The following is a 20,663-nucleotide window of genomic DNA, read 5'->3' on the forward strand; positions in this document are numbered from 1 at the left end:
AATTTGAGGTCATGGATAGTTTCTCTTTTTTTGGTATTTCTTCGGCTTTTACTTCTCTTCTAAAACAACGTTATTTCCTCCAGTTGTTGGGGCGTGACCACTTTCCTGAAATGATGATCTTCCCCTTCACTATACTAAAGAGGTTGGGCAGTGCCTAATGGCCGAAGAAGAAACTGTCATCAAGATTTCCTCTGCAATCTCGGCTGGTCTTTCAGATTACGGAACCTCAGATGAGCATTTGCCAAACATTGAAGAAAGGAATTAAAAGATCTTTGGTATATTTCACACACATCCTTTATTATCAGTGTGCAGCACACTTAAAAAATCTGTGGGGCTATATTCCTGAGATGACATCCTCACGTAACATGTGTCAAGAGATCTGGGTATCTTGTGGGTGTTTTAAGGACAGCAGCAGAGTTCATTCATTCAAGTATTTTCTGGCATCTGACAGGAATTTTTCTAGTAGACAAGGGTAAAAATAATATGCAACTGCTTTCCTTTGCTGTGTCCTTCTTTTCTAATTTTATTTAAAAGACAGAAAGGCACATGTATGCAGGGAGCCGTGCGCAAGCCTAATGATTTTTTAAATGGGGAACAGATATTATTTTACTTTCAAGATAGTTAAAGACTGCATAGTGCATGTGCTTATTCTAGTGTGCCCTCTGTTGTCCCATCACTGTCTAATAGCATCGTTTGAGTAGAGAAAAATAAAGCGCTACCTTAGCAAGCATTTGTAGCACTCTAATATCCACCTTTAGATCTCAGACTTGTCCTCTGAGGGAACATCTACATTCAAGGTGTGTCAGAAGAGCTGGGCAGCTCACTCGTGTTTTAGGGAATGGCAGCAGACATTACTCATCCAATTGCTTGCTGCCATCTTTGCCCGACAACATTGCCTAGAATTCCTCTGAACACTTATGTCTCAGCATCTGTCACATTTTGAATATACTTTATTATTTTTTTCATTTTTAATTAAATTTTTATTTTTTACATTAATTACATTTTATTCGCTTTGCATCCCAGCTGTAGCCCACTCCCTCACTCTCTCCCAATTCCACTCTCTCTCTGTCATCTCCTCCCATGCCCCTCTCCAAGTCCACCAATAGGGGAGGTCCACCTCCCCTTCAATTAGGCTCTAGCTTATTAGGTCTCATCAGGACTGGCTGCAATGTCTTCCTCTGTATCCTGGCAAGGTTTCTCCTCTCTCAGGCAATGGGGGGGGGGTTGGGGGAGTCAAATAGCCAGCCACTGAGTTTCCATCAGAGAGAGTCCCTCTGCCCCTTACTAGGGTACCCACTTGGCTACTGAGCTGCCATGGGTTACATCTGAGCAGGGTTTCTAGATTATATCCATGAATGTATCTTGGTTGGAGTATCAGTCTCAGAAAATACCCCTGTGTCCTGATATTTTGGTTCTGTTGCTCTCCTTTTGGAGCTCCTGTACTCTCCAGGTCTTACTAACTACCTCTTCTTTCATTTGATTCCCTGCACTCTCTGCCCAAGGTTTGGTTATGAGTCTCAGCATCTGCTTTGATACACTGCTAGGTAGTCTTTCAGAGGCCCTCAGTGGTAGGTTCCTGTCCTATTACTTGTTTTCTCCTTTTTCCAAAGTCCATCCCCTTTGTCTTTCTAAGTGAGGATTGATCCTCTTACCTCTTGTTTAGCTTCTTTAGGTGTATAGATGTTAGTATGTTTATCCTATCTTATAAATCTAGTATCCATTTATAAGTGAGTATATACCACATGTATCTTTCTGCTTCCGGGATACCTCACTCAGGATGATCTTTTCTAGATCCCACCATTTGCCTGCTAATTTCATGATTTCCTTGTTTTTTATTGCTGAGTAGTATTCTATTGTGTAAATGTACCACAATTTCTGTATCCATTCTTTCACTGAGGGTCATCTGGGTTATTTCCAGGGTCTGGCTATTACAAATAAAGCTGCTAAGAACATGGTTGAACAAATGCCCTTATTGTGTACTTGAGCATATTTTGGATATATGCCTAGGTATGGTATAGCTGGATCTTGAGGAAGCACTATTCCTAATATTCTGAGAAAGCACCAGATTGATTACAAAGTGATTTACATTCCCACCAGCAATGGAGGAGGGTTCTTTTTTCTCTACAATCTATCAAAAATATGTTGTCACTTGAATTTTTATCTTAGCCATTCTGATAGGCATGAGGTGAAATCTCAGGGTTGTTTTGATTTGCATCTCTCTGGCTAAGGACATTGAGCATTTCTTTAAGTGTTTCTCTGCCATTCTATATTCTTCTACAGAGAAGTCTCTGTTTAGCTCTGTACCCCATTTTTAAATTGTATAACTTGATTTGTTGTTTTTTAACTTCTTTAGTTCTTTATATATTCCGGATACCAGCCCTTTGTCAGATATGGGGTTGTCATGGTATTTTCACAGACTTTGAAGTTGTATCTGGTTGTTGGGCACCACTCAATTTCAATTAAGCTGAGCCTGCCATACAGTGCGGTTAACTCAAGATAAATGTGTTAGTGTAGAGCTCAGATCCAATTCTAAAGTAATGGTATGTTTAAATTTTTTCTTATATAACCTGGAAAACAATCACTTCTATGAAAAACATAATAATATTGTAACAAATTGGCAACATATTTATATAACTTTACATTCTCCAAAGAACTCATGCTTCAAAATCACTGACTATGATTTTCCTGAACAAACATATTTAATCTCCTTACAAACTCAGTGAGGTATAAAATGATAGCAGTTTCATTTGGCTCTGGTTATTAGGAAGCTCGGAGCCAAGTCCATGACCAAAATTTAGTGAAATTCAAGTACATTCGGGGATAACTTTGCTGAGTATCCTTACTTACCTACCTGAGTCCTGCTCTGCCTTTTCTTTTACTTGTTTAGCTCTTTTTATCCACTTAGTGTAGATATTGTTTAAATTATTTCAACCCTCATGGAGAAAAACCAAACTTGCATGCATTTTCTTGATCTCAATATGTCTTTAAATTAGTATGCCTCTCATAATAATTTATTGATGGTTATATGTTTTGCCTTTAGTAAAATAAGTAAGGTTAATTGAGATACAGCTCTGTGAGAGATCAGAGAGAGAAAGAGGACCACACAGCTCAGTAAGTCTGACTGAAGCATATATAGAGGGTAATTTCTTTGGATTTAAAATCAGTTCTTTAAATCTAACTTAATATTACACGACTAACCTTGTTTTACTAAGTTCTACCAAGCAACGGTGAACAAACAACTTTCTGCTATATAAGAGAGACTATGACAAATATAGGGGCTGCATTGGCTCTTAGTGCTGAAGAGGGGGAAGTAGACATGGCTTCCACCCCTTACCAAGATATTCTCTGCCACTAACACCTGCCTGCAAAGGAAAAAATAGATTTCTCCAAAGCAGTCTCAAACTTTGGGTATGTTAATCACTATTAACGGCATGCCCATGCCAGGTGGCAGACATCCAATACAATGACATTTTTGTACTATTTTTATCTAGTATTACTTCAGACATTTTATTGTTTTATTTTTCTGATCTTTGTACATTATGTTTTCCAGTTTTTTGCCTTTGTGGGTTTTGTGTGTGTTTCTTATTTTTTTTCTACATTTTTGTTAGTTTGCTTTCTAAAAGGAGGAAAAAAGTGTGTAGAATTTGGGGTGTTGGGAGGACTAGGTGCAGTGGTGCATGCCTATAATCCCAGCACATGGGGAGGCAGAGACAGGAGGATCTCTGAGTTTGAGCCTAGCCTCGTCTACAGAGCAAGTCCAGTACAGCCAAGGCTACACAGAGAAATCCAGTCTTGAGAAAAACAAAAAGAAACAAAATAAATTGTACAGGAGAAAAAAAAAAAAAAGAAGTGTTGCAGAAGTCATGATCACTATTTCATGTACTTTATAGAAAAAGAGTGATTTAAAATCCATGTTTTTAGTGTGAGAGAAAACACATTTATAGTTTTATTCTATTTTTTTTCTCATTTTCTCTTCCATTCTTTAACTCTCTGTTTCTCCCTCTGGCATCCACACAAACACACATGCACACAGGCACACAAACACATTTCTCTAGTGTCAAATTAAATGTTGATGCTATTATTAATTAATGTGGTATTATGATAAGGACTTTGCTTCTTTGAGCTTTGTTTAATTGCTTGATAATGGCACTCAAATTAGTGAAGTGACTTGGTGTCCATGACAATGTATAACATTGTCATGATTCTGCTGCTGTATTTGAGAGTCAGAACATTGGTTTTAATTCAAGCGAACAATGATGACCCATTATCACCAACATAGGAGGATAGTGTTATATATTGGCTATATTAAACACTTGATTTTCTGTAACATGTTGAATTTTGTACAATACAATTAAAAATATTTGCACAAACAACCTATTGTTACAATATTAGCCAGAAATGAAGTTGATTATACATGATGACATGATGATAGTCTTTCTCATTCTTCATCTTCCTCATAATGTTTTAAGGCATAGACTTTGGAGTCAGAGCTTGTACATTACCTATAAAGTTATATGGCCTCCTTGCTTATAAATCATTTAGAGTAAGAGGATAATTACAGTTATATACCAATTTTAAAAATTATATTAAATAAATCACCTAGTTCAGTAGACCATTAATAAATACTAATATTAATATTAATAGTACTCACAGCAGTAGAAGTAGCAATAAGATGAAATTTTATTTGAGGAATATTTGATGATTACATAGAACAAATTAAAATGCAAATATTAAGCAGTATTTCTCACATGCAAATGCTGTTAATCTTGTAGTTCTGTAAAGCATGTGGAGTAGTTTCCCTTAGAGGTTTAGAGGGTGAAGCACTTATACTTAGCAGAGTAAAACAGGAAGATGGCAGAGATGGTACAGGGTACTTCCATCTCTCATCATTTTCTTTTTTTAATTTATTTTTAATTTGTAAATTCAATTTTTTTCCCAATCATAGGCCTCTCCCTCCTTTTCTCCTGGTATTCACCACCACTATTCTCTTCTCCCTATACTCCCTTCTCCTTATAAAAGGGGAGCCCATCCCCACCAACCTACCCCAGCACATCAATTACCATCGGGACAGAGCTCCTCCTCATCCACTGAGCCCAGGCAGTGCAGCCCCATTGGGGAAAGTGATCAAAAGCAGGCAACAGAGTCCATGTCATTGACAGAACCCACTCACTTTACTAAGGAACGCACATGAAGATCAAACGACTCATCATTTGCATATGTTTTGGGGGGCTAGCTCAACTCCATGCATGCTCTTTGGATGGTGCTTCTGTCTCTGTATGTGTCCATGGGTCTAACTTAATATACTCTGCTTGTCTTCCTGTGGAGTTCTTATTCTTTTAGGGTCCTTCTATCCCCCACCCCCTACTTTTCCACAGAACAAAAATAGAGACTGAGGTAATATACACTCAAACCCTGGTCCAATCTGATACCTCACCCCCATGGGAGAGAGCCAAACCCTGACACCATTAACAATACTCTTCTATGTTCACAGACAGGAGCCTAACATAACCACCATCTGCGAGGCTCCACCCAGCACCTGATCGAATCAAATGCTGAGACTCACAGCCAAGCATTAGAAAGAGCTCTGGGAGTTTTCTCACCATTTTCTCAGGGACCAAAAGCTGCTTGGGCTTATTCCAAGTACCTCTGTCTCATAAAGATGTCTTTCCTCTCTCTTCTAAGGTTTCTTTCTTAACTGATAGTAAAGGTTACCTATATTCATGCAAAGGAGACTTGAGAGACAATGGAAAACATGGCGTGTCGTACCCAAGAAGTCGGAAGAAATTCCCCAGGAAGCTCTAGGAAAGCACAACACAATATTTTAAGAAAAAGATCAACCTAATAACATCCATCTAATTATCAAGATTAGAGAGAGAAAGAGAGAGAGAATACTAGGAGAGATTCCACCTCTCTGATTTTTCCTGACCTAAACTGCTGATGCCAGCTCAAGCTAAGCTGTTGTTAAGTGTTAGATTATTTTATCAAGTGTCCATGGACCTCACGGAGACCAAGTCAGGAAATGATAGTATCAGAAACATATTCTTTCCAAGTAGTTCAAAAGCTTCTGTGTTTATCTGTTCCTAACAGGAAAAGCAGGCTGGTAGCTCCTTATCTACAGGATACGCCTGGAGCCCCTTGTGATAGCTAAATATATATTTTTGAAAGAGTTTCAGCTTTGTTCCATCATGTAATAGTGTAGATGGCGTTTCTAGTGAGCAGAAGGTGGTGTCTGTGAATGCCCTAGTGGCACAGCATAGCCATGAAGCTGATATATAGAAAATGCATCCAAGACTTGCAAAAAAAGATTGAACTTTTGCAAAAGACTTCTCTCTGCTATTGTCACCAGAAAATGTACCTAATGTGTCCTATCCCTGTGACTCCCCATGAGATTTTTCTCAATACAACCACTGTTTTTTCCCAAACCCTAGTCAAGTAACTGATATTGTCACATGCCCTGACATGGTGTCACATGACCAACATGATGTTACATGTTGATTCAAACTGTTGTAATTACAGGAGGTCAACAGACTCTATTTGATCATAGAATTTCAAGATGAGTTTGATAATTCTATGACCAGCAATAAAACCAATAGCTATGAGGGTTAAATGAAAAAACTAATTGGATCTCTTGTTTTAAGACTTTATTTGTCATCACAGCATTTCATAAGATCTCCCCATCCTTTAGCTGGCAGTGAAAGGCATTGTAGTGATTTTTGCTTCTTAATAATCTGTGCCATATGTTTGCTCTTCGGTGAATTCAAATCATCATACATTTATTAAGGACCTACTGTTCACAGAGTATCATCCTAGTTCACGTTTTCATGGCATTGAGACAGGTGTAAAATAGTGTTAGGCATTATCTGATCTCAGAGAAATGTGGTATGTACATCCAGAGTTGCTCTGAGGCTTCTATAGTTACAGTCTCCCCCAGGGTTTCAATTATGAGAAGCAGATAGTATTCTTTGGGGAAAGTGTGAGGCAGATATTATACGAGAAGTTAGTTTTCTTCAAATATTAATAGCTTTTGCAAGCTGAGATGAGGTGTTTCCAAACACTCCACAAGATTGTTTCTTTTGACAGTGCTAATCATTAAGGAATATCTAAGTGTCTAAATTTCTGAGTTAAAGAGTGCTAGAAAAGGCCAAGCTGACCTTCACCTGGTTGAAGTTTCTTATCAAAGGCAGCTCTGAATCTTAAACAGCAAAAATCCCACCAGGGAATTAAAAATAAAGTCTATAGTATGTTAAACACAAGTCTCTATCTCTGTGAAATCTTTATCTTATTTGGAGTAATTTGCTCCTGCACACAGGAGGATCAACACTCTCAGGTGGAAATATTTCTGATTTGAAATATCAGTGTGAAGAAAAGTGATGTTAGGAAACAGAGCCTTGGGAAGGAGAGGAGGAGAAGGTGCAGCAAGATTGAATTATATATGTTAAAGGGAGAATCCAGAGAGTCAGAAACACCACTATAAATACCACCTCACTGCTTGGAAGGCAACAGAAGATAGTATTTCACCTGTAAACACAGAACTCTCACATGGAGCAGAGCAAAGCAGCTGTTATATAACAGTGGAAGATCAAATGGGCTGTGGAATGTCAAAAACAAAAGAGACAAACAGGTGTGGGCTTATAGGAAATACCTGTTTGTCTATATCCCCCATTTTTATTCATTATTAGCCAGATAGAGCCAAGTAATTGTGATAATGATACTTGCTTTTTTGCCCAATGCTGGAATGCTAGTAAATTTAGGTATGCCCTGGTTACTCGCATGCCTCACTGGGTGCCTGTGCCCGTTGATGCCCCTCACGCTATGACTCTCTTCAGACAGAAAAGGGATCTTGGAACTACAGCCACCATTGTTACTACCATCTCATTGGCGGCTGTTGGAGCTACCACCGGGGCATTAGCCATGAGTCATACTGGGCAGACTGCTCAGACCCTGAATAATCATTTAGCCAATGTAGCTCATGCCTTAGATGTACATAAAGGAATTAATGCTCAACTAAAAGGAAGCTTGATGGTGTTCAATCAGAGGATTGACCTCGTGCAGGAGCAAATTGATACCCTATGGCAAATCGCTCAACTTGGCTGTCAATGAAAATATGCTGGACTTTGAGTCACTAGCATATAACATGAGAATTTTTCCTGTGCTGCAAATCTGTCTAAACAATTGTCGACCTATATTTTAGGTAATTGGACTGGAGAATTCGATACTACGATGGAGCAGCTGAGAGTGGCCATTGTCACAATAAATTCTACCAGAGTGGACGCAGGACTAGCCACAGGATTATCATCATGGATTGCTGCAGCCATGAATCATCTGAAGGAATGGGCGGGCATGGGAGCGTTAGCAGGCCTTCTGGTGTTGGTCTCCTTGGTTTGCCTGTGGTATATATGCAAGATTAGAGTCTCACAACAGTGTGATGCAGCCATGATCATTCAGGCCTTTACAGCCATTGAAGCAGGACATTCGCCCCAAGCATGGTTGGATACCATAAAAAGCTAAAATGTTATGCTCAGGATGCGAGGCTAAGCACTGCACTCAGGGTCAGCCACTTTGGACCCAGAGAAGAGCATGTCTGATTGCATGCGGGTTGATACCCCAGGTCCTGCCTCTGAGAAAAAGATATCGGACGGGTCTGATGCTCTTTGGGTGGATGACACCTAAATGAACATCGGTACAAAGTCCCAATTTATTTCTAATATCAGAGATCAGACCTCTACTCTTGCCTGATGCATCTAAAACAAAAAGGGGGAACTGTAGAGAGCTGCGGAATGCTGTGCCTTAAAGATGGAGCTGGTTTCCGCCTTCCACCTTCCCGATGGTGAGTGCTCTCTGTCAGGAACAATTCCACATTTGGCTAAGGCTGAGGATCTGGCTTGCTTCCATGTATGTGGACCTATCTGCATTGCCCACGTGGCATGCCTGGGTTGGCTACCCAGAGGCTATTTAAGCTGTGGGCTGGCTTTCCCCAGGGTCAGATGATTGTTCAAGGTTCCTGAATAAACTGCATTGAAAAAAAAAAGAAAAAAAAAACAAAAGAGAGAGGGAGAGAGAGAGAGAGAGAGAGAGAGAGAGAGAGAGAGAGAGAGAGAGAGAGCGAGCTCTTGATTCTGAATAGAGAGCCAGGGAAAACATTTCAGGTAAGTTGGTCCTTTGATAGAGATTTAGAGGATAAGCAGGAATTTAGTCAAAGGAGGAGACATTACTGTGTACAGTTTTCAGTTTAAGCAGATAACACAAGCCCCCCCTAAAAAGAAAAAATAGACACCTGCTCCTGTTGTCCAGTAAAGGATAAGTATTAAAGCGAGACTGAACTAGATTCTATTTGTTGGTGAAGATGAGGCTGACACCTAACCTCAGCTTTGTAATTTCTTCAGCAGACAATGGGGTATCTTTAGATAAAGGAGGGTGGTGAAGAAGGGTGGTGAGATAGAGTGTTGTTAAAGACATCATCCTATAAACTCTAATGGTGATACTGAGAATCAAGAAACAAGTGACCATCCTTGCCTGCAAAGGCACTCCTTCTCATGTAGTTTAATAAGGGAGGGTGGTAGGGAGGGTGGTCCGTTGTGTGTCCTGCAGTCACATGTCCACTCATTCAAGGAAGTATTCCTGTTCCTTAGATCTGTAGTATAACTACATAGTAATCCTCAATGCATTGTCAGAATTTTCCTTAAAGGGTAGCTATGAATGTGGCCTAACACAAACTTTTGAACAAACTAAAAACATTGCAAATTCAGTTGCTCAGTTCTTGAGCATGAACGCTATAGATGACAAGTCCATGCTGCAATGATAAAACGATGAACAGGTGCATTCACTTTTCAGGTTGATTTCTTGGATGAAATGGTATGAGAGATCTTGGTGCCAAATATTTGGGACTGATAGTTTTTTTTTCAGTATTGTCCTTAATGTCTTAGAATTCTGATGGAAAAAGAAAACAGAACTGAGTTTGCGAGTGATGCTAAATGAAGATGATAGCCAAGAAAGCTTCTCACTGGAGACCTCTGCACTCAAGTCTCTGAGTTCAAGATTTATTTTTTAAAGAAAATCTTTGATTGAATAATTTCCTACAATAAAATTACCCATCCATGGAAGTCCATAATGATGATAATATAGTGATAGATTTCCACTCTATTCAACCTGGGTGTGACTGATGTGTACCCTGGTAACAGACCTGGCTGTGGTGCATTGGTTAAGAGTTGTGTCTTCACTATAAAGATACTTGTTTTGGAGAATGCATATTAAATAATTATTACAAAGTATGTATATTGTAACCAAAATCCATTATTTTTAAAAAAAAAAAGGACAAGGTTCTAAGTCCTAGTCTTTAACAAGTTAGTTTTCACAGAAAAAAAAATCTGCTCAATTCAGTAACCAACTATTAGAATGAAGAAAAACTTTCACACTTGTGATTAAAACTTGAATAATTAAATTCTTAATTTAGAATGGAATTATTATAACTAGTTATATTTTCTTGCACATTAATCTAAAAGAATTTTGTATTTGGAAGATTTTGTCTTGTGTACCCACGCACTTGGCGATTTAGCCATTGAATACGCACCTGCTTCTCAGATTGGCAAGGCAACAATTTACTGTGAAGAATCAGTCGTTTTGAATGGCTAATTGGTTACAGGTGCAATGAATTAACCATCTGCCTAAGAGACAACTCCACTAGGAGGGAAGGAAAAATCCCTCTGTTACTTTGGGAATACATCAACACCGGAGTTCAATGGTACATCAACACATCAACACTAGGGTTCAGTGGCACATGGTTCTTACCTGGAATTATTGGCTTCTCTGTTGAATGAGTAAAAGAAAACAAAGTTTGGTGGATAGAAAAATATTATAGATTACACTGTTTTTTGTTATTACCCTTTTGAAGGCAATGTCCTGGTTAATTGCTATTTGGATTCATGGAAACATCTTAATCACTCAAGGGGGAGAAAAAAATGCAAAACAAACCTACAAATCAACAACCATAAAACAACAACCACAAAACAAATCAAAATGTGTCAGAAAGGCATTATGGGAACACATGTGGGGTTTGCTTAATGTATAGGATCTATTCCTATTTTAGGTTTAGGTTTTGGTTTCTAGGTGCTTTTTTCTCAGTCAAATTTCTACAATTTCCTGAAAGATTCGGCCCTTAGTTATTGTGTCATGGTACTTATTTAATCAAATGACATTCTTGTTTTTCTAATGAAGAAATTTTAAAAAGTAATTAATGCAATTCACATCTCAGTCACAGGCCCCTCCCTCCTCTTCTCCCAGCCCCACCCTGCCGCCCACATCCCCTCTCACCTATTCCTGAGAATAGGGGAGCCCCACTACTCAGACAGCCCGGCTCATCTATTCACATTCTTGCTGATGTGAATCACTTTTCCTAAATGGGAAGTAGCATTTTTTTTTATTATTATTATTTTATCAGGTCACCGTTTCTTTGCTCCAGTTAAGCCCTTGTTGACTAGGAAGTGAGATGACAGCATGTGTTGACTGAAACTAGGAAGCTGTTTTAGGATTACTTGGTCCCTCTGCCTTCATGAACTTTTTTTCCTTCTTCCAGATATGTTTCTGCTTCTCCGTTTCAGTAAATTTATGTTTCATATGTTATAAGTGCGCCTATTTAATTGTGATGAATCTTAAATATTTAGGAATTTCAATTGAAAACATTTTTATCTTTCAATGCAAATAATGTGTTTTCAGTCACATGTTTGTGAGGCACCAAATTCTGTAATCTATTTCAATGAGGGATGTTCTTCTGCCTGTCCATATTTGTCTTTTGTAATTGATAACATGAAAACTAGTTTTGTTTCAAGAAGTAATTAAACTTTCAAAACGTCCAGAAACAAAATCTTACCCCTCTTTTGTAATATATCCTGGAATTTACTTGGTTAAACAAGTTAACACTCGTGTCTATACAGAATCAAAAACCATAATTATTTGTATGTGTTCTGCCCCTCTAACATAACCACTTGAGCTCTTCTTCCAAAACAGGTGACCAGAAAGGGTTCCCCAACATACTTTAGATTTTGAGGATTGTTAAAAAAGGGTGGACTAGGGGAGGGGCATGGAGGAAAAGAGGGAGAAAGGGTAGGATCAGAAGGAGACAAGGGAAGTGGCTACAGCTGGGATACAAAGTGAATGAATTGTAATAAATAATAAATAAAAAATGTAAAAATGGGTGATAACTTTACATACAATTTCTCATTCTGTAAGTATACTTCATATCTTTATAAAACATTCTTTATTATAATTATTTTTGAATGATTCCCCCTTTTTTTTTTAGACCCTGGAAAGTATTAGGTTGTGTTTCTAAAACTCTTCTTCATTTAATTGATGTAATTTGGTATATAATTTCCACTCATCAAAATGGGATGATACAAAAAGATTCTGGATGGAATTCCTTTCAGCTGAATGCTTAGCTCCATTTTATATTAGGAAACTAACTAAATTTCAGAACTTTGTACTGTGTTTCTTAAATACATATTAAATTTCAGCATGATGTAAGTTTCCATAACAAGAAACACTTCTTACAAACTCACTAATTACTTTTTTAAAAATTCAATTTTTCTTTAGTAACTTCGTGTGCAAACAAAATATATTTAGATCATATCCCTGACCTCGAAATATTTTGCCTCCAAATTCATCTGTTTTTCTTTTTAAGAAACCACAAAGTCCAGTTAGTGCTTCCTATGTACACATTAGGTAGGGACCCATACACAAGACATAGGAGAACACAGGCCACCATTGAAGAATACTGATTCTCCCTCCCTTAGTGGCAATTAACCACCAATACCTACTAAACTAAGAGATGGAGCCTCATGCCCCCTTCCATTTCCATACTGGAGCACTGACAGACTTGATCTTGTTCAGGTCTTGTGCAGACAACTACAGCTTCATGGAGTTCATGTTTATAGTGAACTTCTCATGTCTAGAAGATATTATTTTTACAGTAATTTTCTCTAGCTTCTCTTCACATAATATCTCTTCCCCCTTTCCAAGAGTATTCCCTGACTCTTGGATATGTGGCTGGATAGGAATATGACTTATTTCAAAGAGCATTCACTAAATCAATATTCATCTCAAAAAAGTATCCAATTGTCTCTTAAGATGACTGTACAAAATTATAGTTACTGATCACCTGTAAGTGTGTACACACCACGCATGTCCTTCTGGGTTTGGGTTTCCTTACACAGGATGATATTTTCTAGCTGACTTCTAGATATTTTTTGACCTAAGCTTTTATTTATCTGAAACTTACTCTGTATCAAGGTGTCCTTGAACTCAGATCTACTTGTTCTGTCTCCTTGATTAAAGGCACGTTTGTATTTCAGCTGGAACCCACAGACCTAGAAAATTTGGATGTGACCTCTTGCCAGATCAGCCATGTTCTGAATTAAAATTTCTCTACAATCTTTTATGACTTCACTCTTGTGCTCTGGCACTATTCTATTCTGAGCAAGTGTATAAAATCTGCTATTATTTCACAATCATGTATTTTTTTCCCTACAATGTGGAGGTTAAAGGACAATTTTTGGAGTCTGCCCTTGCCATCCACATTGTTGGGGCAAGATCTCTTTTACTATTTCTCTTCCTTCCCTCCAGGCTAGTTGACCTGCAAGCTTCTGGCTGAGTCTGCTCTCTTTGGCTTTCCATCTCCCAGCAAGAGTGCTGGGAATACAGATGTGTATCACTGCATCCTGCTTTTTGTGTGTGTCCAGAGCACTGAGCTCCAGTCTTCATGCTAGCAAGGCTAGCACTTCTGCATGCTGAACCTACATAGTTTCTTTTCATTGTTTAAAAGTTCCCAGTTTGTTGCTATGTCATCTGACCTAATCTGTGTAAATGCAGATATTCTATCAGCACCTCACAGACGTCCACTTCTCAGATCTCATGATCAAATTTCAAAATGAGACTTTCAATTTCTTAGACAGTTGATTATGCCAAGTGGTTAGCACAGAGTCTCAAGCTGGCTGCGGGCTATTGCCGATTTCATTAAATCGTCCCCAATCTATTTATTTACACAATTTCAACTGGGGAAATGCATTAAAATGAAACATCTAGTTTCTATTACTGTCCCAAGGCAAAAAGAAGCAGCTATGCATATCCCCAATTTGGACTAGATGAAACTAGCCACATTTCCAACAGAGAAATCACATAGTGAGTTTAAAACCACATTAACCTAAAGGAGACATTTTCTTCCTGTCTGTGAATAGCTTCAATTGATGGTGCTGGGATCTATGCATATAGACCAAAGGACAAGATTCTAAAGCAACTTCAAGCGCCCAAATGATCTCTCACATTGCCTTAGTGCATTTCCCAGCATGGCAGTGTTTGTCTCTGTAGCAAGTACATGGTGGCAAACAAATAAAAAGTGTCTTATTGAATTACCTTGATTGCTATATTGATCAGTTTCTTGTGCTTTTATTCCTAAGAACAGCACAGGCAAGCAAGGTTTCACTCAGCAAACAGAAGAAAAATGGATTCCAGGTTAGAGAAGACATTTGTCCTGTTAAACAGTTAGGAAAATTTCTAGTTTAATAGAATACACTTCTTTTGTGCTGAGGCCATTGCCAATTAGTCACAAATGAACTGGAATGCACACACAGGGCGACTGAATGGGGGAGGCACAGGGTCGAAGTGTGTGGGCTGCGCTGGGTCCCTTTTATAATTTGCTGTGCTCTACATAGTTATGGGTAATACATTCTTAATAACGTCAGCATTTTAAGAGTAGGTTTCAGGAGAAAGGTAATTAAATTTTATAATTGAGTTTCAGAAAGTATGTTTCTCCGGCAGCTCATGTGCTTAGACTCCATTTTACAATTGTCATCTGCTAAAGTTCCTCTAGCCTTGCTCCACCACCCTATCAGACACTCAGTTTTGCAAACTACCTTTCTTTTTTAAAGCTCATTCTCATTCTTAGGTGTCTGTCTGTGTGCGTGTGCGTACATGCATCTGTGAGCCTGGATGCAAGTACAGGTTGGCGTGTATTCATGTGTAGAAACAAGTCAAAGTTAGATGTTTTTCCTACTTGCTCCTTACCTTCATTGTTTGGATGTAACCTCTCCAGAGAACCGGAACTCATGAACTTCGCTAGGCTTCTTGGCCACTGTGACCTCAAACCTTTACCTTCCTTGTAGTCCTGGCATTACAGACACAAGCTGTTGCACTTGACTTTTATGTGGCTGCTGGGATCCATATGCAGGTCTTAGCGTTTATGTGACAGGCACGTTACCAACCGAGTCACCTCCCCAGCTCCTTATTTTCCATGTTTAAGAATTTATATAAAAACCTGTCCCATACTGATTAGTATTATGTACAATAATAGCGACATTGCTTTCCTATGCTGCATTCAACAGCATGCTCCTTTTTCATGTCATTGGAAATATTTGTGCTCTGAAACATTTTATGAATTATGAAGCATAAACCATTTACACTGCTGTGTTTCATGAGTGAAACATATGTTGAATTTTAATGGCGTTTAAGTCTAGAAAGCACATGCATTCATACAAAGCCGTGATGTAGCTAATGAAATACGTCTATAAGTCATAAGATTTCCATGTAAGATTAAGTGGACAATATTTCCTATTGCTCTAACATGTATTCATTTAGTCTGTTACCTATGTTTCTATTTATCAATATAATTACTAGCAGATTGTAAATGATGGTAATCATGTAGACAACATAGAGAGTGAAGTTTAGAAAGCAAATGTTTTAATTACTGGCAAAGTCAGTAGAAAACAAGTAGAATATTCGAGAAATTACAACTTGAATATACCTTGCACCTCAAGAATCAGAGTCTCTGGAACAGTTAAATTTTCTTTTTTTCTTTTTTTTTTTCCGTTTTGAGTGAGCTTTTCTCATGGCTTGAAACAGCCTTTCTGAGAAGTGGTAAGGGTCCAAGCTACCTTTGTTGTTCACTACCTGACCCTTCCATGTCTTCCTTCTGTGAAAACCGTCTCTAATTATAATGGTTTTCTGTAAGTCTGTAAGGTTTAAAGAAGGACAATAGAGCCAGCAATGTTTCTCTCTGCTTTCACGTGAGTGTGTGTGTGTGTGTGTGCATGCGCGCAACAGAATTTTTTTTTTTTTTTTAATGTATGAAGCGGTTTAGTTAGATTGTTAGCAATTTGGAACAGCGGTTTGTGAGGATACATCCATCTTGCTTGTCAGGGAGAACTGAAATCGAAGTTAGCCCTGCCGCTGAGGAACAACTTTGATCTTTGACAAAATATGTGACTCCACGGTTTTCTGTAATCTCCTATTTCTCCTCCTCTGTGTCAAAGATGTCGCCCTACTTTTGCCTGGAATTACGCAGCTACTTCTTCTTGAAATAAGTGTCAGTCAGGTGTCTGGGGATTTTAACCTTGCTGATAATCCACTTTTGCAGAGGTGGTGATGACAAACTTCCGGTGCGTTCTGCGCAAAGGAACAGTGTTGAGAGAAAGAGGTCCCAAGTAGCAAGCCACTGCCGAGCTGCTTCCGGAGAACCACTCTTGCCCCGGCGGCACTCAGTGAGGATGATAGGATGGTCCCCGGAGGGTGCTGGCACGAAATCTCCCACGTGCGGAAGGAAGGGCTCTTTGCCATGGCTCAGCAGCTTCCGGGGCTTGTCTTCAGTAAAATAACACCTAGTCGTTTTTCAAAGCTTCCTCACCCGAGTGCCACCATTCTTGTCACCACCAACTGGTTTTGTAACAGTAACAAGCAACTTCTTTTTCTTCTTCTTTCCAATGTTGGACTTTCCCACTGAGTATTTCCTCTTGTAGAAGGTCTTTTTGGAATACATAGCAGATCAGGAGTACCTGCCAATTCTTCTAACCCGGACACAGTTTTGGCTGCAATAGGGCTTCCCCTTCTGGGGTCAGCAGCAGCAGGGTCGCCAGTGGCACCAGCATCACCTCCAGGCTTCTTAGCTGCAGGTTCCTTCTTTGTGTCAGGCTTCTCGGCTTTTTCACCCACCATCTTGCAAGATGGAAAAGAGGACTAGTCTAATAGTCTCTTATTAACCGTGGAAGCATTTCCTGCAGAGAGAACATGTAGAAAACTCAAGATAGATAATGGGAAACTGAGCATATGCCCTTGATCCCATATGGAAGATATGAGCACATAACCAACCGTATGAAATACCTCACACTGTCATTTTTACATAAATTTAAACTGCACATACATTTTTATTAGGTTATTGTTACTGATTTTTAAAACATGTAGATTATATGACAGATACAGTTTAGATTAACACAGTTTAAATATAATAATGTATTTAAGGACCGTGCTTATTTGTACTTTTGACAATCCCAGACGCTTCGTTAAAGTATGAGTAAAGTAAAAAAAAATAATAAAAAAAAACAAAACAGAAAATTGTACAAATGAACTTGGAAAATTCTTCCTGATCTTAAAAAAGTACATATGCCCAGATAAGTCTATAGGTAGATATAGGTAGGTAGATTGATAGGTTGATATATATATGATAGATAAATTGATTGATTGAATTAATTTAAATTTATTTTTGTATAATTTATTCACTTTACATCCTGATTACAGCCCCTTTCCTCATCTTCTCCCAGGTCCACCCTTCCTGCCTCTTCCCCCACCATTCCCCTTCCTATTTCTCAGAAATGGGGAGCTCTCTTCCCTTTCCACCTTATTCCCATCTATCAAGTCTCATTAGGACTGCTTGCATTCTCACTCTCTGTGGCCTGGCAATGCCTCCCCACCCCCATCCAGGGGGAAGCAATCAAAGAGCAGGCAACAGAGTCCATGACAGAGACAGCCTCTGCTCCCCTTACTAGGGAACCCATAAGGAGACTGAACTGACAATTGGCTACATATGAGCAGGGTGTCTAAGTTATCTTTACGCACAGTCCTTGATTGATGCATCAGCTTCTGCAGACCTCTATGGACCCAGATTTGTTGGCTCTGTTGGTTTTCTTGTGGAGCTCCTGTCTGCTCTGGGTCCTTCTATTCACCCATTCTTTCCTAGGAGTCCCTGATCTCAGCCCAAAGTTTGGCTGTGAGTCTTAGCATCTGCTTCTATTCCCTGCTGGGTGGAGTCTCTCTGATGACATTTAGGATAGGCTCCCATCCTGTTTCCTCTCTTCAGCTACTTCCAGTGCCTATTCTATTTTCCCTCTGATTGAGAATTAAACGTCCTCCCTAGGGGCCTTGTTGTTATTTAATTTAATTAGGTCAATCAATTGTAGTATGGTTATCCTGTATTATATGGCTAATATTTGTGTATTAGTGAGTATATTCCATGCATGTTTTTTTCTAGCTCTGGGTTACCATGCTTGGAAAAAGATCTTCACCAACCCTACATGTAACAGAGAATTAATATCCAAAATATATATAAAGAAATATATATTTATATATGGAATTCAAGAAACTAAACTCTAACAAACCAAATACTCCAATTAAAAAATGAGTACAGAACTAAACAGAGAATTCACAATGGAGGAATATTGAATGGCAGAGAAACATTTAAAGAAATGCTAAACATCCTTAGTCATCCAGGAAATGTAAATAAAAAATGACTCTGAGATTCCATCTTACACCCATCAGAATGGTTAATATCAAAGACTCAAATGACAGCACATGCAGGATGGCTGTGGAGAAAGGAGACCACTTCTCCATTGTTGTTGGGAGTGCAAACTTGTATAAGCATTTTGGAAATCAATCTGACACTTTCTCAAAAATTTGGGAATAGTGATAACTCAAGACCCAGCTATACCACTCCTGGGCATATGCCCAAAAGATGCTCCACCATACAAAAAGGACATTTGCTCACCTATTTGTAGGAGCTTTATTCATAATAGCCAGAATCTAGAAACAACCTAGATATTGCTTAGCCAAAGAATGGATACAGAGACTGTGGTACATTTACACTACTCAACTATTAAAAAGATGGAAATCATGAAAGTTTCAGGCAAATGGAACTAGAAAAAAAATCATCATTTCACTATTGATTTCACAGCTCAGATAATTTTATACTCTTTACTCCTAAGTGGAGTGAAGATTGCCTTTACTTATACTAATGTTTATTCTCCTCTCTGTGACTCCAACAGTCCATGTATCTCACCTTTATTGATTTCTGTTGGATATTACCATAACTATTTGTTAAGTTTTCTTTTTAATTACACTATGCTGTCTAACCACTTTAGATAATCTCAACATCCCACTCTGTGCTTGGCATATAATATGCTAAAGTTGCTTATCAATCTATTTTAATAACTGTTTTAGTCAGTAATTTATTGTAACATAAAGGAAACAAATTACAAATCAGAGAGAATATTAGACAGGGAATTATGTCCAAGCAAGTGTAAACACAGAGGTTACAAATGGTACTTTTATGCAAGTGCCTGGGACTATTGTTCCATGAAATCTCTTTAAAAATTACTAGTGTACTCTAGTGAATAAAAATATTCTAACAAAAAAACAGACAATAAACAATGTTCATAATTGCAAACCCATGGTAGAGAAACATTTAAAGAAATGCTAAACATCCTTAGTCATCCAGGAAATGTAAATAAAAAATGACTCTGAGATTCCATCTTACACCCATCAGAATGGTTAATATCAAAGACTCAAATGACAGCACATGCAGGAGTGGCTGTGGAGAAAGGAGACCATTTCTCCATTGTTGTTGGGAGTGCAAACTTGTATAAGCATTTTGGAAATCAATCTGACACTCAGATGTAGCCTGTGGTAGCTCAGTAACCAATTGGTTTCCCAAAGTGAAGGGAAAAAGGACTATTTTTCCATGGCAAAAAGTTAAGATAAATATTAAACATTGGGTGTAATTTTAAATACTCTGGCACAGAGAAAAGAAGCTCAGAAATTAGTATAAGCTGACCAAAATGCACAAATACTAATAGACTTGGGTTACTTATTACATATTCTTTTTTTAATTGTATAAAATACCTTATTAGTTCAAGATGTAAATGGGGGAGATTACGGTGATACTGCTGTATTTGCCCAGTCTATAATAATCTATCCTGTATAAAAAATAATGCTAATACTTGGATTAAAAAGATGTGAGATATGAGGAACATTTTTGTATATTGTCTTCACATTTTTTGTGATCTATAACCACTGTTATAATAATTTTTAAAAAATGTAAATTCAATGTGTATCATTGATTTTTCTGTCAAAGATACCAAAAAAGAAATAATATTTTTTCAACTCTTCCCATGAATCCACAGTAACTCAAATTAATAACCTTCTTTAATTATTACTGCTACACACACACGTATATATAAATACAAACCCTTAAGTCCATTTAGCATTGCTGTTATGAACTTTTTAGGTGTCTTTTCTTAGTATTTCACATATAAGTGTCTTTTTGAATAAATAAAGTATGTATATACATGCTATCTTCTTTATATTTTAGTAAGAATATTTTAATAATAATAATATAAAATATTTTGATAAAGATAGTGAGACTTAGAAATATACCTTTCCTGTTATATTGTGGCAGAAGTTATAAGACATAGGAAAGTAAATTTTTTTTTTCTCAGTGCTTTCCGCTGTATCTTCCTGTCTTTGTGAGTGTGAGGACCTTAGGTAGCTCATCTTTATGAGTCAAGAAAAGTACAGTATGTTTTTTCTTGGAGAAGAGCGCAGTACAGTTATCCTTGGTCTAGGAGTAGGTTCAGTAA

The 20,663-nt window shown here is 38.1% G+C and overlaps 1 pseudogene; it reads right to left on the reverse strand.

Moving 5' to 3' along the window:
* Positions 1–14,463: 14,463 nt before the first annotated feature.
* On the reverse strand, positions 14,464–16,971 carry LOC110556023 (large ribosomal subunit protein eL6-like; annotated as a pseudogene).
* Between the last annotated feature and the right edge of the window lie 3,692 nt (positions 16,972–20,663).

Source organism: Meriones unguiculatus, chromosome 17, assembly GCF_030254825.1.
Source record: "Meriones unguiculatus strain TT.TT164.6M chromosome 17, Bangor_MerUng_6.1, whole genome shotgun sequence".
NCBI lineage: Eukaryota > Metazoa > Chordata > Mammalia > Rodentia > Muridae > Meriones > Meriones unguiculatus.